This window comes from Eriocheir sinensis, chromosome 31 (genome assembly GCF_024679095.1).
Source record: "Eriocheir sinensis breed Jianghai 21 chromosome 31, ASM2467909v1, whole genome shotgun sequence".
Lineage (NCBI taxonomy): Eukaryota > Metazoa > Arthropoda > Malacostraca > Decapoda > Varunidae > Eriocheir > Eriocheir sinensis.
The window spans coordinates 3,544,719-3,568,838 of record NC_066539.1 but is presented as its reverse complement, the minus strand read 5'-3'; the positions used below and the strand labels follow the sequence as shown (position 1 = coordinate 3,568,838).

The following is a 24,120-nucleotide window of genomic DNA, read 5'->3' as shown; positions in this document are numbered from 1 at the left end:
GGCCAGCACGCGGGCGGGTCGTCGTGTTGAACAGCATCATAAAGCAATTAACCTGTACAAAACGGTACTAATCCACCGCCGCCCTTTTTTCTTACCAGTTATTGCTTCACACAGACAAAGGCCGGGCGTGGGAGGCCTTGCGCGGTGCTGCTGAATGAGAGGGGGAGTTCTTTTAGTAACTGATAGATTGGCAAATTATGTGAACCTTATTTAGGAATGATGCAGGGAACGATGCATAAAACAACCATCGCCTCCGGAACGAGCGCATCAAGACACAACAAAGGCGTCCCTTCAGCGTCTCGGTTCAGTGGATGCGCTCATCGCTGTCCTGATCCGCCGAGCCCCGAGTAAAAACGACCGCTTCCCTCTCGTCGCCTGCACGCGCGGCAAGTTCCGGGTGACTCTCGGCGCCTTGTCCCGCATCCGTCATTGGGATCACCGGGACGAGACAGCTTCAGGCCGGGAAAGTCAGCACCGTGGTGGCCGGTGGTGCGGCGTGAGGGAACGCGGAACTGCACCCCGACGCCGCGACGCGCCACGTCAAGTTTTTCATTCATTGTACTCTCCATTCACGACGGCGAAGGTTTTCCTCGGATCATAAACTGTTGTGATCTCACTGACAGCCAATTATCACAGTCACTCTGTAACATGGACGTTTCAAGCCCATTACTATCACTTCCCTGCGAGCTCTTTGGATTTTGCAGTCGATGCCGCGCCGGGGAGAGCGCCGTCGCCGTGGCAGCCGCGGTGACTCGGGACCCCCACGTGCAGTCTCGACTCGCGGCTGTCGATTCTATTTTGTGAAGAAGAGATGAAGCAGCCTCCCACACAGCACTTGAAGACTTAGTTTCGTATTACATTATTTATTTAGTTCTCAAACTGAAATCCTCGTTACGCTTCTTGGGTCGGGAGAAAAATTAGATTTTTCTTTGACAACTTTCGGTGGAACGCTAATGGCCTAGCAATTAATTCATCAAAATAATCATCACCATCATCATTACCTTCACCCTGACATCATCCACGTTAGCCACACATGCAGGGCTGAGAAGAGGAGCTTTAATAACAGTAGCCAATAGAATCTAAATACAAAAGATGCTGAGGGGGCCGCCCATCCCCCGCTCCCCGCCACACACACACAGCCGCCAAGCCACTCAAGAAAATCAGATTATAGTGGAGTGGTCTTTCAGGATCCTTCACGACTCTATTCCTCCTCCTCGCGGGACACCTTTGACCTGGGCGGCTCCTCGCTACGCCCCAGCCATCACTGCCGCAAACAGGCGAGGGCCATGGGCAGGGGCAGACTGGAGTTGGGGGAGGGGAAGGGGAAAGGAATGGAGTGGAGAGGACTGGGACTTGGGAAAAGAGGAACGTTTGGGGTTTAGGTTAGAGATAGGGCTGAGGACGGGACTAAAGCTTGGGCTGGAGCAGGGTAAAGGACCAGAGTTTGGGTAGAGGCTGGGGCTAGGACGAGGGCAGTGACTAGGGCTGGAGGAGGGGAAGGGGAAGGGAATGAAGTGGCGAGGACTGGGGCTTGGGATCATAGAAGGCTTAGGGCTTATGTTGGGGATGGGAGCAAGGGATGGGAAAAAGGTATGGGGGATAGAAGCAGGGGATGGGAGAGAGGAAGGATGAGAGCAGGGATAGGAGCAGATGATGGGAGCAGAGGAGAATGGGAGCAGGGTAAAGCTTGGGGAGAGGCTGGGGAAGTGATTGATGTCTCTCACCTCACCGCCCCCGGGAAGGAAACAGCTGCTTCAGGAAATGACGTCAGCAGCAGCACCCCCGCGGCACCTGTGACCTTGCTGAGTCCAGCCTCACGGGGGCCGCTGCGGAGCCCCGTAGGAGGGAGGGGATGGTGGGGGAGGGAGGGAGTGGCTAAGTATGACGAGTAGAGGAGGTGATTCTGACGCATGCACAAACAACGCATCACAGAATGAGTAAATAAAAACCAAGAGTCACGACCCCGGAGGTACTTGGACCTACACGCCCCTCCCCGTGAAACGAGGTACCCAAGAGGGGGTGGCGGGGGACACCAAACCCCTCACACAGCTGGCAGCCCTGCAGGAGGGGTGGTTCAGTGGTTCGGTGGTTCAGTTTTAAGACCATAAGAACATAAGAACGTGGAGTCTGCAAGAGGCCGGTAGGACTGTACAAGGCAACTCCTTTGAACCTAAGCTCCCGTGTATCTAACCCCGCCATGTAGGAAAACCTTCACCTGAGGCATGATTGGCACACACACACACACACACACACACACACACACACCAAACGAACGTGAATGGTGAACTAACACGATAAGGTCACTCAGAATGTCAAACAAATTATAATACATAAAAACAAATAACACCACAAACTAGAAGGGCACCCGGCGAGCGAGGATCCCCGCTAAGAACAATACCCGACTCCTCTGTGATATGCAAATCTATAACCCCAACCACAATATATATATACTGTGTCTTGAAAACTCTTGATATTTCTTTTAAATTATTAAGTGGCGAATATCAAAGAATACATCGATCGGTATATTGGCCAGAATCTGATTTTGAAGGTGGTTGCCATTCAGCCATTCATTCAGTCAGTTTTTACAATGTTTTTTTCTCGGCGACAGACACATCACCCCCGAAGCAGGAAAACCCTTCCGGTCCCCACACACGGCTGGGTGAACATCGGTGCGAGAGGAAACACTCACGGTCGACCCTTGAAGCAGAGGCGGGGTTTTCCAAGTGGCCGCCCTGTCATTCTTTATATATATATTTTTTATTCCTTGGCCGGCATTCAGTCAGTTCATATGGTTCTTTTCCAAAAATTTAACCCGCCTGAGATATTTACCTAAGGATGTTCACGTATGAATTTGATGTCAAACTGTCAATCCATATTTGCGTAATGCGTTACTGTACCTGTAGGGAACCAAACTGAACAGGCAAACATACAAATAAATCACACTGAAAAACATGACCTTTTTGCAGATGGCGGACGCAATGATAAAAAAACTACTCATCTGAACTAACCCTCCTCCCCACGCCCTCTCTGTATTTACACATTTATGCATGGATGAATGCGCGTACTTATGTATGCATGAAAGAATGTATTGTTTAACATATTAATTATCTTTTAACCAGGATTAATTATAACTTTTAGGTGACGTTTTTTTATTTTCTTTACCTTTCTCCTTTATCCCTTTTTACCATATCTTTATTATTGTCCCTCTTCTCTCTCCTCTCTGTAGTTTCTCCTCCTCTCCCTCAGCCCGACACTCCCCCTCTCCCTCCCCCGTCGACCAGACTGACACAAGAACAATACGATAAAAATTCCAATATAACTGTTGTCCAATAGAACGCAGCCTTTCTTTTCTGTCAACATCCCTTCCCCCTCCCCCATCCATCTCTCTCTCTCTCTCTCTCTCTCTCTCTCTCTCTCTCTCTCTCTCTCTCTCTCTCTCTCTCTCTCTCTCTCTCTCTCTCTCTCTCTCTCTCTCTCTTCGTATTTTTTCACTTTTTGTTTTCCTTATTTTGGTGTTTGTTGCTTCATTTTTGTCTCCGTAACACTAGACCGCGAACAATCATTAAGGTTTTTTATACTCTCTCTCTCTCTCTCTCTCTCTCTCTCTCTCTCTCTCTCTCTCTCTCTAAACAGGACCTCCATAATCGCATTTTTCACCGAGGAAGGTAAGAAGAGGGGAAAGGTATGTCAGGAAGCGGAGGTGAGATGCACGCGAAGGGGGGGGTAATATGCGCGCAGGTGAGGGGTTAAGAAGGGGGGCGGAGGAAAGTACCTGGCGGGGGGGAGGGGTGATGGGGGGTTGGCCGTGTGAGATCGTTGATAGCTCTCCCGCATTAGGACGGAAGGGAGGAGGTTAAAGGGGAAATTGTAGTCAAACTCGTTGGTGTTGGCGAGAGATGGAGGGAGTTCAGGTTCCGATGGCGCTGGAAAAGGAAGGTTGAAGCGAGACGTGTGTGCGTGTGCGTGTGCGAGAGCGAGAGCGAGAGAGAGAGAGAGAGAGAGAGAGAGAGAGAGAGAGAGAGAGAGAGAGAGAGAATAGTAATGATGATGATTTAAGAGGAGGAGGAGGAGGAGGAGGAGGAGGAGGAGGTTACTTCTACCAACCACAAGACGAAACCTTTTGTCGAAATGGAATAGGAAAAACAGAGGAAGAAATAATGATGACGAGAGTAAACAAGTAGGGAGAGAAATAAGCATCGGAAATTAACCCCCAAAAAGAAGAAAAATAAACAAAACTATAGGGAAGAAGGAGAAGATAAGAGACAGGTGAACAATTAGCGGTGAAATGAACTAAAACAAGAAGATGAAAAGGATATATGAGGGAGGAAGAGGAGGAGGAGGAGGAGGACGAAGAAGACGGAGAAGGAGAAGGAATTGAAACGAGGAGACGAAAAGAAAACATGAGTAAGGAAGAGAAGGGAGGCAGGTGAAGATAGGAGTAAGGAAGAGGAGGAAGAGGAGGAGGAGGAAGGAAGAGACGGGTGAAGACAGGAGTGCAGAGGAAGGAGGAGGAAGAGGAGGAGGAGGAAGGAAGAGCCGGGTGAAGACGGGAGTGAAGAGGAAGGAGGAGGAAGAGGAGGAGGAGGAAGGAAGAGACGGGTGAAGATGAAGGAGGAGGAGGAAGGAAGAGACGGGTGAAGACGGGAGTGCAGAGGAAGGAGGAGGAAGGAGAAGCACGGCCGTACATCAAGTCCTCCCTCGCTTCGTCTTGATTTATGGGCCGGCGTGGGTTCGTGGATCTCATGCCTGTGTTTCGGCTCCTCGGCATCATATTACCGGCTGACGGAAGAGAAATACTGCATGGGGTCGCTTTCTCAGGAGCTTCCACTTCCAACATCAATAGTCTTAACCCGGTAGCTGCGGGGGTCATGTTTCTTAAAGGCCCCTCTAAGTGAGAAAAATGAGAAAAAAATCATCACTCACGCAAACCATTTCATAATATATATCAACGCATTTGTGAGCAGTTTATGCATCATCTATTTTTGGGGGGTTTATATCATGGCAAAAATGTGGCCCGTCGCTGGTACACGGTAAAGCCACAAATTTGGCCCGTCGCTGCTACCGTGTTAAAGTCTCGAGGGGAAACTCTAAACGACCTTCACCGTTTGTTTTCTGGCACTGTAAGCGTTGAGGTCCCACTGTAACTCATCTTAACGCCCGGTAGAGATTAATCGGGGTTCTTATGAGTGCTTTTTACACGTCCAAGTTACAGAGGCTTCGTCAAACTACCATCAGGATCATAACACTACCCATGGAAATGCCCTCAACTCTTATGAACGTCTACCAAATGTGTGTGCTTGGGGCCGAGATGTGTAAGAATATGGCCTTGGAAGACGAAGATGCTGACGAGGAAATATATTGAAAAAAAGAGAGAGAGATGCTGAGGAAAGGGAGATAAAAGATGCTGAGGAAAGGGAGATAAAAGTTGCTGAGGAAAGGGAGATAAAAGATGCTGAGGGAAGGAAATGCTGATGGAGATAAGAGCTGAAAAAAAGAAATGCTGACCGGAAGAGATACTGAAGAGAGGAAGCTGACGGAGAGAGATGCTGGGGAAGAATGATGCTGAGGAAAGGGAGATGAAAACGGGGAAAATGCTGAAAACTGAAAATGCTGAGAGAAATACCTTGAGAGCGTGGGAAGGAGCCTACATTATCTAACCATCTCATTATTCTCTCAACCTCCTTCTGTGCTTTCTTCTCCTCCTCCTCCTCCTCCTCCTCCTCCTCCTCCTCCTTCTCATCTTCATCACACTCACCTTCATCTTCATCATCCCCAAAAATTGCCAGTCCAGCCCAGGGCCAACGCCTTCTTCATCTCCCTCATCATCTCATCACCTTTCCCGTCATCTCCATCATCATCATAATCAAGGCAAGTCGCATGATAGGCCTCCCTCAAACCTAAAATTATTCTCTCTCTCTCTCTCTCTCTCTCTCTCTCTCTCTCTCTCTCTCTCTCTCTCTCTCTGTCTACACCCTTTCGTATTTAACCAGAATGAACACAACCTCAAATATGCTTCAGTCTTATCTAATGTTCACCTCGACAACTATTCATCTCCCTCACGGCAGTTTTTCTCAACAAACAAAAACATTACAGGCCAAAGATTAACCTCGACAACTCAATTGTTTATTTTCTCCAGTCCCTTGAGGCGGGTCTTCTTCGCTACTACAAACATGATATACAAGTTCATTCCGTTCTCGCTCTTCCAAAACCGACAGAGCTCTCCCTTCTCTCTTCCTCAGCCATCTTGAGACCTCTTCCCTGGATGCTCCTCTCCCCAAACCGTCTCAAAGCTCTCCTCTTTCCCTTCCCTTAGCCCTCTCAAAATCTCTCCCCTCTCCTCTCCCCAAGCCTACTCAAGTTCTTTTCCTTCTCTTCTCCCCAAGCTGTCTCAAACCTCTCCCCTCTCTCCCCAAGCCGTCTCAAGATCTCTTCCCTTTCCTCTAACCCAACTCTCTCAAGATTTATTTCCTCTCTGCTCCTCAAGCCTTCTCAAGACCTCTTCCCTCTCCTCTCCTTCAGCCCTCTCAAGACCTCTTCCCTCTCTCTCCCCAAGCCGTCTCAAGACCTCTTCCCTCTCCTCTCCTTCAGCCCTCTCAAGACCTCTTCCCTCTCTCTCCCCAAGCCGTCTCAAGACCTCTTCCCTCTCTCTCCCCAAGCCCTCTCAAGACCTCTTCCCTTTCCTCTTACCCAACTGTCTCAAGACCTATTCCCTCTCTTCTCCTCAAGCCTTCTCAAGACCTCTTCCCTCTCTTCTCCTCAAGACCTCTCAAGACCTCTTCCCTCTCCTCTCCTTCAGCCCTCTCAAGACCTCTTCCCTCTCCTCTCCTTCAGCCCTCTCAAGACCTCTTCCCTCTCTCTCTTCAAAGCCGCCTCAAACCTTCCCCTCTCCTCTGGTAACGCCATCTAAAAACTCTTTCGTCTTCTCTTCTCCCTCAGCCGCCTCAAAGCACTCCCGTCTCTTCTCCCTCGCCCCAGTAGCTGCCCCCCCCCCCTCCCCCCCCCCTACACACACACACACAGAAGACAAAGCTACAGCATCAACGCGTGAATCTCAGCCTCCGTGTTTGGCCGCAGCTGTTGAACTCGCAAATTCCATCTTCATAAACCTCGGCCGTAAGAAAGTGGGTTGGCATTAGGCGGCGACGGTTTAATCTAAAGTTAAACAAAAACTCCGCGAAGGTAAACGACCACACCGACCAACCCGGATGTGTCCTCCTCCTCCTCCTCCTCCTCCGCCTTCCTCTCCTCCTCTTCCTTCCTTCTTCCCCGAGGCGCTGGCCACTTCCACATCTGCCTGCTCTCCCTCCTCCTCGACCTCCCTTCCCACAGCATCAACTCTTCTCTTCCACTCCTCTTCCACATCTGCTCTTCCATCTCTTCTCTTCTTCCTGCGGCATCAACACTCCTCTTCCACACCAGCACTCTTCTCTTCCACATCTGCTCTTCTATCTCTTCTCTTCCACTCTTCTCTTCCACATCTGCTTTCCTTCTCTTCTCTTCTCTTCTTCCCGCAGCATCAACTCTCCTCTTCTACCTCTCCTTTTCCTCCCTCTTCTTCTCACAGCATCAACTCTCCTCTTCTACCTCTCCTTTCCCTCCCTCCTCTTCTTCTCCCCAGCATCGAGTCTCCTCTTCCACATTTGCCTTTCCTCTCTTCTCTTCTCTCCACAGCACCATCTCTCCTCTTCCACTTTGTTTTCCCTCTCTTCTCTTCTTCTCACAGCATCAATTCTCCTCTTCCACATTTGCCTATCCTCTCTTCTCCACCTCTTCTTCCCACAGAGCATCAACTATCCTCTTCCACCTCTGGCTTTCCTCTCTTCACTACCTCCCTTCTGCAACACCAACTCCCTTTTTCTTCCGCTCGAGCTTCTACCCTCTACCATCCTCTTCTCCTCTCTCTCTCCCTCCCTCTTCATTAGTCTTTCTTTCCTCTCAGTCTTCCTTTAACACCCACTTCTCCTTCCACTCCATTAACTCCCCTTCTTCAATCTCTTTCCATCTACTATTCTCTACTTCACGTCTTTCCTTTCTCCTTACCCTTCCTTCCTTTATTTCCATCAGTCTGCCCTTCTTATGTACCTCTGTTTCTCTTCTTACTCCATTTATTCCTCTTTCCCAATCTCTTTCTAACTTCCATTCTCTTCCTTATGCCTCCCTTCTCTCCTTAACCTGTCATTCTTACCTCCCAGCACTGCGGCAAAAAGAGTACCACAACACTACATTCTAGATTGTCGTCCTCTGCATATTGTATTTCCCGTTTTCTGACTTATAACATATGATAAAAACCCACATCGATAATTAGCGGTTTCAATAATAACTTCTATCGTTGTTTGTGTGGGTGTACGACAGTTTTGGGTCCGGAACTGATGCGTAAAGGCAGTGTTCTGAGTACGGGATTCTGGTAACCACTCGAAATTGACCTCCCTCTCCTTTGGTCTCTCGTTCTGATTTATGGAGGAGCATCTGGTAACCACTCTAATTTGTCCTCTCTCCTCGCTTCTCGTTCTGTTTTCTTTCGTATATGAGCAGCGTCTTTTCGTGTGTCTGTCTTTTTGTTTTGTTTTTTGCCCTCGCGCTGCCTCCCTTGTTGCCAAAAAAGAAAAAAAAGAAAAAAAAAACATTGAACAGTACCAGTCACATCACGCTCCACTCTTCCCTCTTCCCTTTCTCCCTAGTAACAGGAGGATACAGGGCGATCAAAGGAGAGAGTGGAGGGGGAAGGAGGTGGAAGAGGGAAGGGGACAGTACCAGTCACAGCACGCAGACGCAGCTCCACTCTTCCACTTTTCCCCAGTGACAGGAGGATGCGGGGGGCGTTTGCATGGAGTAACTGTGAGGCGAACGATCAAAGGAGAGAGTGGAAGAGGGAGGAGGAGGTGGAAGAGGGAATGAAGAGTGGGGGAGAGGGGGGCTTCGCATGCAAGAGAGCCTCAACCTCCTCCTCCTCCTCCTCCTCCTCTTCCTCCCCACCACCTATGCGCTCCGCCCTTGACCTGCTCCGCCTTTTCCCCCAACCATCCATGCGTGCTGTGCCTGCGTGGGGGGGGGGGGGGAGGGGGGTAAGGTAAGGGGGGGGTAAGGGGGGGAGACTATGATCGATATGACATGCTCGTTTCTTGGAGGATAAAACGCTTAAGCCTCCCACTTCTCTTCCTCTTCCTTTTTCTCTTCCTCCTCTTTGTCTTTCTTTTTCTCCACCTCCTCTTCCTTTTACTCTCGCTCCTCTTCCTAATCCTCCTCCTCTTCCTCTTCCTTCTTTTCTCTCTCCCTCCTCTTCCTCTTCCTTTTCTTCTCTCCCCCTCTTCTTAATGCTCCTCCTCTTCCTCTTCCTTTTTCTCTCCCTCCTCTTCTTAATGCTCCTCCTCTTCCTCTTCCTTTTACTTTCCCTCCTCTTCCTCTTGGTCCTACATATAAAACCGTGCACGACAAACAGGTGTCATCTTCCCTCTGACAGGTATACACACACACACACACACACACACACACACACACACACACACACACACACACACACACACTCCAAGGAAGGAACGAACATTAATTAGGGAGCGGGCGTTGATGGCTTGCTGCTGGCCGTCTCTTCCTTGCTGGCGCGCGTTCGTCATCAAAAAGAACCAAGACGGGGACGGAGAGAGAGAGAGAGAGGAGGGGGAGAGGTTGAGGAAGAGGGAGAGGGAGAGAAGGAGGGACGGGGGAGGCGCAGGCAGGCAGGGACAAACACGCAGGCAGAGGCAGAGTGATAAGGAGACAGAGACAAAAACAGACGTGGGAAGAGATGAAGTTGCAAGGCCGCATGACTAAGAGAAAGAGACATTGAGATGGAAATGAAGAAACTAAAACGATCACACACAATGCAGAAACGAGCCCACACGAGTCATACTTAAAAACATACACAGAAAAACGCCTAAGTTAAAAGTGACAACATTTACACATACTAAAAACACAATTAAAAATGAAGATACATAGAGAGAGGTAGAGGAATGAAGAGACGAAAACAAACATACATACTAAACAAACGAATCAGTATTAAAGGTGTCCCCCCAAAAATATGCATGCTTAAAACAAAACTTCAAAACAAACAAACAACTTAAAACAAACAAACAAACACTGATAAACAAACAAAAAGAACGCCAAAAATTAAAACTGAAAAATTATACATACTACAAAAAATTAAAAGAGAAAGAACAAATAAATTAACAAACACGTAACTCATTAAACCCAGCCACGAAAACGACTTTCCCGCAGGTGTGCTACAGGTAAGTGCAACACAGAGCGCTCAGGTAAGAACAGCAGGTGGGCGGAGAACCTCGGCGATCGTTAACGAGATAGAAAGTGAAGATAACACGAAGATAACGATCCATTCCGGCGTGTGTGTGTGTGTGTGTGTGTGTGTGTGTGTGTGTGTGTGTGTGTGTGTGTGTGTGTGTTTCTATTTCACGTATTCAAGGTAGGAGGAAGAAGAAGAGGGGGAGGGGAAGAAGGAGGAAGAGGAAGAGGAGGAGAAGGTTTATGTGTGTGTGTGTGTGTGTGTGTGTGTGTGTGTGTGTGTGTGTGTCCCATAAATCCCTGGACGCGGTATATGAGAGCCAGTGTCCGCGCGTCCTGGTCCTGTCACCCCCTCAGCCCCCCCCTCACGGTCACACGGCCTGCAATACCCATCTAATGCTCGGCGACGACACGAGACAAACGACACTACAGCCATCTGTCTTGACCTCGTAAATTACAGCCCCTGATGACCTGACATTCCACAGGCGCGCTGATTTATCCTCTTCGCCTTTCACGTCATGCTCAGGTCTTTCACTGGTTCTTGGCACTTTGATCTTTATATATTTGAGTGTTTTTGTATTTGCTTTTTATTTTTCATCAATAGGTACAGATTTTCCCTCTTTCCTTTTTTTTTATTTTCACGTCTCGCACTACTTTTCGTGGGTCTAAATATTTTTTTTTATGTTAAGGTGTTTTTTTATCTCATTTTATTTTCTCTCGCTCATACTTCTACGGGCCTTTCATCCTCTCCTGTATTTCTTTTATATTATTTCTTTTATTCTTTCACTTTTCTCTCTCATCTCCAGCACAATCGCGTAATGCCAAACCTTTAATATTTTTTTTGTCTCAACACTTCCTTCGTTTATATTTTTTTCAGTGTTTCTTATCTAATTTTTTCTTCCTCTCACACCTTTACATGGCTTTTTTTTCCCCTTCTTGTGTCCCTCTTTTTACATTTTCACTTGTTTCTCATCTCTTACAAATTCGCTTTACACAAATATCAGTGTTTTTATGTATTCTTTTCCTCCCTGTCATACTTTCACAAGCCTTTTATTCCTTTCCCTGTTTCTTTTGTACACTTTCACCTGTTTGTCATCTCCTAAACATTGGCTTCATATACTTCTACGTTCTTTTAAGTCCTCACCGTTGTCTGTTTATATATCTGAGTCTGTATTCGTAAGTTCGTCATTGTATAGTAGTTAACCGTTTAAGTCCTCACCGTTGTCTGTTTATATATCTGAGTCTGTATTCGTAAGTTCGTCTTTGTATGGTGGTTAACCGTTTAAGTCTTCACCGTTGTCTGTTTATATATCTGAGTCTGTATTCGTAAGTTCGTCATTGTATAGTAGTTAACCGTTTAAGTCTTCACCGTTGTCTGTTTATATATCTGAGTCTGTATTCGTAAGTTCGTCATTGTATAGTAGTTAACCGTTTAAGTCTTCACCGTTGTCTGTTTATATATCTGAGTCTTTATTCGTAAGTTCGTCATTGTATAGTAGTTAACCGTTTAAGTCTTCACCGTTGTCTGTTTATATATCTGAGTCTTTATTCGTAAGTTCGTCATTGTATGGTAGTTAACCGTTTAAGTCTTCACCGTTGTCTGTTTATATATCTGAGTCTGTATTCGTAAGTTCGTCATTGTATAGTAGTTAACCGTGTCCCTTATACCCTCTTTTGTTTCCTACAGTTACTTCCACCAGCTGCTTATTTTACGTCACTTATATTTCCGAGTCTTCATACGTTAGTCATTGCGTAGTAGATAAACGTGTCCCTTATACCGCTTGAATCCCCCTTACACTTTTACCTGATGCTTATCTTACATCACTTATATTACCGAGTCTTCATACGTTAGTCATTGCGTAGTAGATAAACGTGTCCCTTATACCACTTGAGTCCCCTAACACTTATATTCACCTGTTCCTTATCTCACCCCTTCGCTTTACGGCCCAATGTGCACCCTTATCTTACACACCTTTCCACATCCCCTGCATTCTCACGTTTCCCTCACACCTGCACCAGCACCCGCCAAGGTAAACAGCCTCCCACGCACACGCGGACCCCCCCCTCCCCTCCCCCCCCCACACACACATCCACGCCAACACAACACCTTAAGAACAATTTATCTATCAGAGTTTCATTGGTTTCCTACACACCTGAGAATCACCTTGAGTGTTTGCCAATTTCCTTCATTCAGGCGGTGTATCCTTACCTCGTTTCAAGCCCTGTAGCCCCCTGCCGTGCCCTCCTACCCCCCTGCCAGCATCCAGTACCCCCCCTGCCAGAGATCTCCGCTCAAGCCTAACCCAGCCAAGCATTACCTAACCCAACCCGTAATTACTGAGTCTCATAATTCTCTGTATCTCCCCCTTCCCAGCTTCGCCATACCGTCATACCTCTCCTCCTCCTCCTCCTCTTCTTCCTCCTTCTACCTTGAGTACGTGAAACAGGGACACACACACACACACACACACACACACACACACACATGCAGGTAACAATGATCAATGGAATGGCGATGCGTGACGTCAAATTTGCTTTACGAAGGATCAATAAAGAGGGTGAGGATGGAGGCTGCTGGAGGAGGAGGAGGAGGAGGAGGAGGAGGAGGAGGAGGAGGAGGTGGAGAAAGCAAGAGGATGGAGAATCAAGAGGAGAAAGAGTGCAAGGAAACAAAAGGAGGAAGAACCAAGAGGAGAAATAGAGTGCAAGGAAGGAAGAGAAAGAAGAGTTAAGAGGAAAAACAGGGTGGAGGAAAGCAGGTGGAGAAAACGTCATATGTGGAGGATGGATGAATGAATGAGAAACAGAATAGAAAATAAAGATGGAAACAGCAAAGGAAGAAGAGAAATGAAGGTAGAAACGCATGATACAAGGAAAAACAACAAAGAGAAACGCCAAGCACACGAGGAAAGAGGAATAAGGAGGAGGAGGAAGAGAAGAAGAAGAAGAAGAAGAAGAAGAAGAAGAAGAAGAAGAGGTGAAGAGAAGGAAGGTGAAGGAAGGAGAAGGGATAAGACAGAGAACCTTGAGGCAATTCACAAAACATCACGGAGGAAGAGGATGAAGATGAGGTGAAGGAGAAAGAAACAGAGTGCATGAAGGCGAGGAAAGGGAGGGGAAGGAAGGCAAGGAGGAGGAGGAGGATTAGGAAGGGGGGGGGGGTAAGGAAGGCGCGGGAACAAGAAGGGATAGATAGCCTTGAGAGCCACTTCGCAAAACATCAAGTGCCACTCAGATCCTTGGTTAAGTGTTTTTCCTTCCCCGGTGATTACGTGAGGGCGTGGAGCGTGAGGCGGGTAAGAAGTGAGGAAGGGAGGAAGAGAGGAAGGGAAACAGATAAGAGGAGAAGAAGGGAGGTATAGAAGTGGGAAAGTAGGAAGGGAGGAAAGGAGGGAGTGAGGAAGGGAGGAAGAGAGAAAAAATAGGTAGATTAGAACTGAGGAAAGGAGGAAAAGTTGAGGGAAGGAAGGAAGGAAGGCTGGAGGAGGGGAGACAGATAAGAAAAAAGAAAGAAGGGAGGAGGGGAAGAAGGGAGGAAGCGAGAAACTAAGTAGGGAGGAAGGCTGAAGGAAGGGAGGAAGGTAGGAAAGTAGGAAGGGAAAAGAAGCGAGGAAAAAGTAAGAAGGATGGAGAGTAGGAGGAAGGGAGGTAGATAAGAAGAGAGAATGATAGAAAGGGAGGAAGGCTGAAGGAAGGGAGGAAGGCTGAAGGAAGGGAGGAAGGTTAAAGGAAGGGAGGAAGATTAGAAGGTAGGAAAGAAGGAAGGGAGGCAGATAAGAAGGCAGGAAGGAACGAAGGAAGCTGGAGGAAGGAAGGAGGCAGGGAAGGTTTAAAAAAAGAGTCACCTTAGCAATTCAGGAGTGGCGGGAAGGAGCTTGAGGAACAGGAGCAAAGAGAGCAGCCGAAGGAAGAGCAGAGGAGAGGAGAGATAAAAGGAGCTGGAGGATGAGAGAGGAGTGAGATTAGAAGAGAGAAAAAGACGAGTAAAGGGGATGAAAGAAAATGGAGAGGAGAGATTAAACGAGGAGAGGAGAGAGAGGAGAGGAAAGAAAACTTGTGGAGAGGGAAGAACAGGAGAGAAGAGGGAAGAATAAACGAGAGGAAAAGAGAGAAGAGGAAGGAATAAACGAGAGGAGAAGAGAGAAGAGGAAAGAATAAATGAGAGGAGAAGAGGAAAGAATAAACGAGAGGAGAAGAGAGAAGAGGAAAGAATAAACGAGAGGAGAAGAGAGAAGAGGAAAGAATAAACGAGAGGAGAAGAGAGAAGAGGAAAGAATAAACGAGAGGAGAAGAGAGAAGAGGAAAGAATAAACGAGAGGAGAAGAGAGAAGAGGAAAGAATAAACGAGAGGAGAAGAGAGAAGAGGAAAGAATAAACGAGAAGAGAAGAGAGAAGAGGAAAGAATAAACGAGAGGAGAAGAGAGAAGAGGAAAGAATAAACGAGAAGAGAAGAGAGAAGAGGAAAGAATAAACGAGAGGAGAAGAGAGAAGAGGAAAGAATAAACGAGAGGAAAAGAGAGAAGAGGAAAGAATAAAAGAGAAGAGAAGAGGAAAGAATAACCGAGAGAAGAGAGAAGAGGAAAGAATAAACGAGAGGAGAAGAGAGAAGAGGAAAGTAATAGATAGAAGCGAAGGAAAAGAGAAGAGAAAAAAAGGGAGGACAGGAGATGGATGGAAGGGCTGGAAAGAGAAAAGAAGAGGCGAATAGAAGGGAAAACAAGAGAAAAAGGATGATAATGGACTAGAAGAGAAGGAAAAACAGAAAAAGAAGGTGAAAATAGAGAGAAGGAAAGATAACGAGAAAAGTGGAAACAAAGACTAGGGAAAAGAAAGAACTGGAAAAAGAAAACAAGGGAAAAAAAGGATGATAATTGACTAGAAGAGAAAGAAAAACAGGAGAAGGTGAAAAGAGAGAAAAGGAAAGATAACGAGAAAAATGGAAACAAAGACAAGAGAAAACAAAATAAAAGACAGAAGACAGAGATAGCGTTGGATACATAGATAGCGTTGGATACATAGATAGCGTAGGATACATAGATAGCGTTGGATACATAGATAGCGTTGGATACATAGATAGCGTTGGATACATAGATAGCGTTGGATACATAGATAGCGTTGGATACATAGATAGCGTTGGATACATAGATAGCGTTGGATACATAGATAGCGTAGGATACATAGATAGCGCTGGATACATAGATAGCGTTGGATACATAGATAGCGTAAGATACATAGATAGCGTAGGATACATAGATAGCGTTGGATACATAGACAGGAGAAGTTCTGAAGAGAGGGAGAGAAAGTCAGCGGTGATGGGAGGCAGGAATGGGTGATGGGATATTAATGACGACAGGCTACCAGGCAACAATCCCTCCCACACTTTCACAATACAGCCATACATCAGACGCTAATGGGCGGCAGGTGTTTCCCTTACAGACCCCAGACACAGACTATGGGTATAATCTCTCCCATGTACTTATCATCTACTATCTGACAGCCCTTTCCATCTATTACAGCTATTATCACCATGCTTCTTCTTCATCCTCCTTCTCTTCTGCATCCTTCCTTTCCCTTCTTCCTATCTCTCTTCTTCGGTCTCTCTCTCTCCCATCCTGTTAAACAATCTGGTAGGACTTCCATCTATTACTGATATTACTTCGCATTTCTTTTTTCTTTCTCCTCTGCATCCTTCCCTCTTTTTCAACCTGTCCACTTCCTGTTTCTCTTTCTCGTTCTCTGTCTACTTAACCACAAATACATCTCCTCTTCCTCTTCTCCTACTCTTCTCCGCTTCTCTTTCTTGTTCTCCTCTATCTCTTCTCTCTCTTTCTTTAATTAAACAAAACAACCCCAAATTTTCTCCCTTTCTTTTCCTCTTATTTCTCCTTCTCTTTGTGTCCATTCCCTGCTTCGCTTCCTGTTGCTCCTCCTCCTCTTCCTCATCCCCCTTTCTTCTTTTTCTTCTCTTTCCTCCTCCTACTTGTTAATTTCCTGGTTCTCTTCTTGTTGCTCCTCCTCCTTCTCCTTCTCCTCCCCTCACTCTATAGACAAGACAATCCCATCCATAATATATATACCAACCCTTCTCCTCCCCTTCCCCCTCTTCATCTTTTTTTCATTCCCTTATCCCATTACCCCATCCTTCTACTTCCTGCTTCTCTCCCTGCTGTTGCTCCTCCTCCTCCTCCTCTACCTCCATCTCCTCTCTCATCCTATAGACAAGGTAATCCCATCCATAATATACGTACTCACTCTTCCCTTCATCTACTCCTCCTCTTTCTTCCTCCGGCTTGTGTACTTTTTTGCTTCGTCTCCTGTTGTTCCCTCTCATCACATATATAGACAACTTCGTTCTTAGTTTTCCTCCTCCTCCAATTCTTCCTTCCTTTGCTTCCTCTTATTTGCCTACTTTCTGCTTCTCTTCTTGACCCTCCTCTTTCTCCTCCATTTCTTCTCTCTCTCCCTCAGTACAACACTTTCTCCTCTTGTTTCTTCCTTTGCGTCCTCTTATTTGCCCACTTTCTGCTTCTCTTTCTCCTCCATTTCTTCTCTCTCTCCATCAGTACAACTCTTCCTTTTCCTCCTTTTCCTTCACTTGCCTCCCCTAGAATTGCCTACTTTCTGCTTTCTTCTTGAACCTCCGTCTATTCCTCCACTTCCTCTTTCTCTCTCTCTCTCACCCTTAATTTACCTTTTCCTCCTCCTCTTCCTTGACTCCCTCTTGCCTATCTTCATCTTCTCTTGCTCCTCCTCTCTCCCTCTCATTCCCCAGCCAAGACAACCACTTCCCAAATCCACACAACCACCGCCGCGGCCATCAACAACCTCCTCTATCTTCCCTTCCCCACTCCCAGAGCCCGTGTTTACCTCGCTAAGGCCTCCCCCGCCCTGTTCACACCTCGTCCCCGGCGCTTCACTCGCACCGCCTAACACCTTCATTACGCCCCTTGCGGAGACGGATGGCGTGCGCGGGTCCTGGGCGGCTGTCGGGGTTCCTGCTGGCTTCAAGGTGTGCTGAGGAGGCCTTGTTCCTGGCAGGCTAAGAAGACGGAGAGGCCTGTCGGTACCTTTATGGGCCAATATGTTAAGTTACAGGTAGTGCGGGAGGGAGGGAGAGAGAGGGCGAGAGAGAGAGAGCTAGAGAGAGAGAGTAATGTAGGAGAGGAGAGGATCTGATTAAATACAGGTAAGGAAGAAGAATTACAGGTACAAGAGAGAGAGAGAGAGAGAGAGAGAGAGAGAGAGAGAGAGAGAGAGAGAGAGAGAGAGAGAGAGAGAGAGAGAGAGAGAGAGAGAGAGAGAGAGAGAGAGAGAGAGAGAGAGAGAGAGAGAATAACTAATCTAAGAGGAGCTGGAACCTGACCGGGACACAGGTAGCTATACGAAAGAAGTACACGAATAAGATAATCTTGATAAGACTTGACTCACTTAAATGAATGTAACCTGAGCACCCAACACGAAGGGGAGACAGGTAAGGGCGGAGTGGTGTTATACAAGATCAGTTAGGTGTAGAAGCCAGCGAGATACACAAAGGCAACACTTCAGACCACTACACAGACATAAACGAAACTAAACTCATACACACAAATTCTAATACACACATCACATCAGCGCACATAAATTTCTGGTATACAAGTTAAAGTGTCTTAGTATTAGGCTAGTTTTCATAACACGCTAGAAAAAAAAGACGATATCAAGAGAAATGAGCAAGGACGGAAGCCACAGAGAAAGAAAGGAAGGATGTAATGAGGGAAAACATAGACCGAGAATAAAGAAGACAGATAAAGAAAGAGGGAATGAAGGAATAAAATATCTAAAAAGAAAACACAGTGATGGCAAAAAAGAAGAAAACTAAGAAAAATACCGGAAAGGAGGAAAGAAGTTTAACCAAAAGCAGACACAACATGGAGGAGTAAAATATCTTAAAAAAAAAAAATGAGTGGAAAAAGAAGAAAACTGAAAAAAAAAATAACGAAAAGGAGGGAAGAAGTTTAACCAAAAGCAGACACAACATTTCACTTTACCTGACGCATTCCGCCTGTTGGTCTTACCTGTGGGGGAGAGAAAGAAAACACAAATCAGAAAAGCCAACAGGTGACGGGTGAAAGGGAAAACTTGAACATGACCATATTTAAAACCCCTCAAGTCAAGTCGAATACATCAAAGTTCGGAACGAGAAATAAAAATAAAATCAAGTCTTGGACACACAAATTCAAACTCCTTTTTACCTTTACCTTCATACGCAGCTTTTTAAATCCACCTTCAACCTTTAGCGATACGGAAAAAAAGGTCAGTTAATTCGCCTAATCATGTCCTAATCAGTGTTTTTTTTTTCTTGTGTTAAAGGAAGCAGTTCAAGGACAAAAACAAACACGCAAAAAACGCCGAAAATAAAACAAAAAAGCCTGGTTTAAATGGCTTCCCTCATACCCTTTGCCCTTTTACTGTACGGGAGAGAAAAAAGATAAAAAAAAAAAAGAAGCCCGAAATACGTAGGATACTTCACATAACCGGTCCGCTGCGATTGACACGGATTTCGCCTTCACTGGTAGCCTGGTAACATATGCTCCCAGGTCTTTCTGTCCCTCTGTGGTGGGTAGTGGAGTGTTTCCCATGTGCTATTGATATGCTGGATTTCCCCTCCCAAGATGCATGACTTCACATTTTTCTTCACTAAATTGTAGCAGCCACTTTTTGTTCCACTCCTGAAGCTTGGTGATGTCTTCTTGCAAGAAATCCGTATCCAAGGGGTTAAGAATACAGAGGACGTTCATTCACCCTCCTCACCCCGCCCCGCCTCAGCCTCACCCCAGAACGAGACAGGTCGGTATTTGCACACGTTTTCACCTCTCATATCAACTCTTTCCAAGGGCCGAAATTAAGATTGGTCACGTTCTCTTGAGTGTTTTTTTTTCACGTTCATGGTACAGAAACTTCATTAAACTCTCACCCGAGTCACAAAACTACCCAAGGAAAAGCTCACAACTGCTACGAAATCCTTGTCAATCAAATGTGTGTGCTTGGGGACCGAAATGCTTAAGGTCAATATTATCAAACTCTTCGAAGCCTCAGTCCATCTATTTCAAAAGGTTCTCGTGGAAGTTGTCCGAGTTTCCATTGGCAGTTTCATGATCCCGGAGGAAGTTTTGCAAGGCTATCGCGCTGTGAACGGGACAAACACTCGTGACAACCTGACATAGCTCCTCTCTGGCCTTAAAAACGTTCGTAACAAGAGCCACAAACGTTTGATACTATGAGTGTACGAATATGGCCATCAGTGTGGAGGGCGGGGAGGGGGTGGAGAGAGTGGAGCAAAAGGCAAACAAAACAAACGACAGTGGGGTGTCCAACGCTGCTCCAGATTGGTTTTGTGTCGTGAGGTCATCCGTTCCCCCCTTCCAACCCCACCCCCCCACCGGCGTGACCTCGAGGCTGCCAGGGCCGCATAACTCAGGCGTGGCATACCTGAGCGTCACCTGGTAGGGCGCCGCGGACCTTGTGTACCGCTGAGAGCCCGAAGACCACAGCGTCGAGAAAAAACAACCAGGAAGTGGGTGACTGTTGATGATCGTCACGAAATACAGAAAAGAAACCGATTGTGTAGATGGCGCATTGCTTCATCGGTAATATAGTGTAGATGGCGCACTGCTTCATCGATAATACGGAAGCAAACGCGATGAGGGATACGGTGGGTAGATAAGCGTTGTAACTGAAAAAAAGTCGTTTGAGTCGATATGGCGTGTTGCTTCGTCATTAATACGGGAAAAAACACCGCTGACATGATAACAAGTAATAATAATAATGAATTTGACGGATAGAACGAAGATAACATAATTGATCGCGGCGGGAAACCATGAGAACACCTGTGAAATGAACTGATAAAAGGAAGAAAATATTAAATAAGTCTAACATATTTCAAATCTAATAAACTACATACATGCTCCTACATAATACCTCTATACATGCTAAAATACGTCCACAAACTGATCTTAAAGTCATCCCCAAAACTTGCAATGTCACTTGGACCTCTAGGCTGAGTTCGCATGTGAGGAGGGGGAGGAAGAAGACAAAAATAAATAAATAAATAAATAAAATAAAATAAAATAAGTCCAATAAAAGATAAAGGAATGTATGAAAAAAAGAGAAAAAGTGTTACCAGGGACAGAGCCTGTAGATTTAGTTCGCAGGTGAGGAAAGGAAAGAACACAGACCAAACGAATGAAATAGAAAGATAAAGAGAGAAGAAAGAAATAAGAGAAGGAAGAAAAAGAAATACAAAAAAAAAAAAGGAGAAAACTAAAAGAAGAAAATGAGAAAAAACCTAAAAGATGAAAACGAAGAAATAAAAGAAGAAAAGGGAGAAAAAATTAAAAAGAAAAGCGTAGTAAAAGGTCGCCAGGGCCAATCTCAGGGGCTTTAAATTTAGTTCACAGGTGAGAAAAGGAACAACACATAAAGATCGAAAAAAAAAAAAGATAAAGGAATGTATTTAAAAGAAGAGCAGTGGAATATGAAAAGAAGTGAGTTTAAGAGATGAAATAAGAAGACACATGAAAAGAAAATCAAGAAGAAATATATGATGAAAAAGGAGAACAAAAGAAAAGAATATGAAGAAACACCGTCAGAAAAAGAAAATACCATGAGTAGTGTGGTTAATAAGAGGTTCACCAGGGACATTCTACGCCACCACTAGGTTCTCTACGGGGGGGCACCCACTGATACACCTGCCCGACCGCCGCCTCGCTCCACATACCTTTAACCTTTACACGAGCCGCCCTCCCGCTGCATAATTAACGAGGGTGAGCAAATGAGCTTCCTGGATGATACCGCCGCTGAGACGTGGGCCCACCAGGTACGGTACATGTTGAGGAGGGTCAAGAGTGTGCTATATCATGGAAGGCTCGAGGGCAGGAGGGGAGTGGGTGGGGGGAAACGAGAGAGAGAGAGAGAGAGAGAGAGAGAGAGAGAGAGAGAGAGAGAGAGAGAGAGAGAGAGAGAGAGAGAGAGAGAGAGAGAGAGAGAGAGAGAGAGAGAGAGAGAGAGAGAGAGAGAGAGAGAGAGAGAGAGAGAGAGAGAGAGAGAGAGAGAGAGAGAGAGAGAGAGAGAGAGAGAGAGAGAGAGAGAGAGAGAGAGAGAGAGAGAGAGAGAGAGAGAGAAACACGAGGCCATTCCAGGTAGGTCCTCCCGTATACAACAATGATACATTTTATGGGGGAAAGGGATGTTGCGTGCCCAGTACCTTCACGAGGAGGCTATGTAACCGCGGAGGAGGAGGAGGAGGAGGAGGAATGGGAGGTAAAAGCGCGATAAGAACGAGGAAGACAACGCTGAGGAGGAGGAGAAGGAGAAGACAGCTATGAGAAGGACGGGGAGGAAGGGCAACGGTGACTCGGCAAAGTATTAAAGTCTCCCATATATATGCGCCTTCCCCATTCTTTCTTAAGCCTGTACACAAACAACCTCATGCGTGACCCTCAATGCGTAGACTCGGACAGATAATACCTCTTAGCCACATTACTCGTTTTTTTTTCCTGTTTTCCTTCTTATGTTTCCTTGTCTTCTTTTCCTTCTTTTGTCTCTTCACTTTTCTTCTTTTATTTCTTCGTTTTCATCCTTTAGGTTTTTTTACTCATTTTCTTATTTTATTTTTTCTCCTTATTTTTCTTTTTGTTTTTTTTCTTTCTTCTCTTACTTCTTTTCCATTTTCTACTGCTTATTTTTCCTCTGCTTCCTGCTCTCCCTCGCTTTCTTCTTCTTCTTCTTCTTCTTTTTCTTCTTAATCTTCTTGTTTTTCTTCTTGTTTTTCTTCTTCTTCACGTCTATACACACATTACGTAATCTCCCGCTCAAAGGCTAAATTTAATCACCCTACCAAAGCCTTCACTGGCCCCTCCTTCCACAGACGCCCTTCAGTGACTCCCTCAACAGTATAACATCATCGCCGTCAGGAGGGTGATGACACGGCGATACACTTCAGATGACTTGGAAGTGTGGTTTTTTATCCTTCCTCCCTTCCTCGTGTGTAAATATGTATCTGCTGCGTCCCTTCCTCTCTTTCTGGCTTGGGAACGTGACTCAGGTTTTTAAAGGATTACAGGAAAAGGGGAAAAAAAGGGGGAAGAGGGGAAAGACTTTTTTTTTTTTATAGAATATGATATAAATAGAAATATGAAAATGTCTTGGTGTTAAATGTTTGCGCCCTTAAAAACAATAACTGTGATTTGAGACTAAAAGTGTTTGATTTTTTTCTTTAAATTTGCATAGAACGAAAATAGTGTGTCATTTATGTAATTCTCTCTCTCTCTCTCTCTCTCTCTCTCTCTCTCTCTCTCCTTTAACATAACACAAACCTTCCTCCTCTTTTTATCCCTTTCCCTGTTCCTTCTTTTTCTACCTTCCCTCCTGCCCCCCTTTCCTCCCTCCTGCTCCCCTTTCCTCCCCTTTTTTCTCCCCTCCTTCCCTTCCTGCCTCTCTCCCCTTCCTTCATCAGTTCCCTCTCCTTCCTCCTCCTTTCTCTCTCTCTCTCTCTCTCTCTCGTCACCCGCCGCATAATATTGTTCTATGAGTTTTCCGAGCTCGTCAAAACACGTCCAAGAAAATATTGCTGCGTGTGGAATGGTCGGGATAAAAGTTGTTCCCGCGACTTTTTGTGTTGGCGATTCAAAGACAGTTGAGTGTTTGGTCGGGAAAGGAAGTGAAATATTATAGAGTGCATTATTAAGTCACACACACACACACACACACACACACACACACACACACACACACACACAGGTTATTGTACTCGTTTTATCTTCACTTTCAACACACACACACACACACACACACACACACACACACACACACACACACACACACAAATCTATCCCCTACAAGCTCAAAACAAAGAGTGAATAAACTGGATGGGAATTACGAGTCCAGCACGTGATTGGACCTTGAGAGAATGACACCCACCATTATCACCACCACCACCACCACCACACCTCTCCCCGCCACACCCCACAACTAACACCCAAGCACCTTAACAACACCTCAACAGTAAGTAATTTTCTTTTCTTTCATTTTTTTTTTGTTGTTGTTGTTGGAGCGAGCGTGTTAGGTCAAATTACCTGAAATATTTTTTTTTTCTGCTACCTTTGTTGAAACCTCACATTAGAATACCCCGACAACAACAGGAGGAGGAGGAGGAGGAGGAAGAGGAGGAGGAGGAAGAGGCAGAGAAGGTGTAGGAGAAGGGGAAGAAAGAAGAGAAGGAGAAGGTTATGGCAAAAGAGAAAGAGAAGGAAAAAGACGAAAGACATAAACAGAGGAACAGGAGAAAACGTCGAGGAAAAGAAAATTATAAAGAAAACGGAGACGGCAAAGAAAAAAAATAGAAAGAGGAAGAAAAGGAGGAGGAATAGAAGGCAAATAAGGACGAAAGAGTAGAAGAGGAATAGGAGGAGAAATAGAAGGAATACAGAGACCAAAGGGAAGAATAAAAAAGAGGAGGAGAAACAGACGGAATATAATGACGAGAGAGAAGAAGAGAAGGAAAAGGAGGGGAAAGGGGAGGAGAAGGAAGATAAATAATGAATACTTAGGCAAAAGAAAAGAAAAAAAGAGGAGAAACAGATGGCATATAAAGATGAGAGAGAAGAAGAGGAGGAGAAGGAGAGGAAAGGGGAGGAGAAGGAGAGGAAAGGGGAGGAGAAGGAGGGGAAAGAGGAGGAGAAGGAGGGGAAAGAGGAGGAGAAGGAGGGGAAAGAGGAGGAAAAAGAAGAGAAATATAATGAATACGTAGACAAAATAAAATAAAAAAAGAGGAGAAGGAGGGGAAAGAGGAGAAGAAGGAAGAAAAATATAATGAAA

At 45.7% G+C, this 24,120-nt stretch overlaps 1 protein-coding gene across 1 annotated transcript in view; it reads right to left on the bottom strand.

Moving 5' to 3' along the window:
* Positions 1-18,315, bottom strand: part of LOC127005805 (tyrosine-protein kinase Btk29A-like) — a 72,728-nt gene extending 54,413 nt beyond the window's left edge. Inside the window, exon 1 of the mRNA XM_050874927.1 lies at positions 18,294-18,315. The gene's annotated coding sequence lies outside the window, so the exon portion shown is untranslated. The remainder of the gene's footprint in view (positions 1-18,293) is intronic.
* Between the last annotated feature and the right edge of the window lie 5,805 nt (positions 18,316-24,120).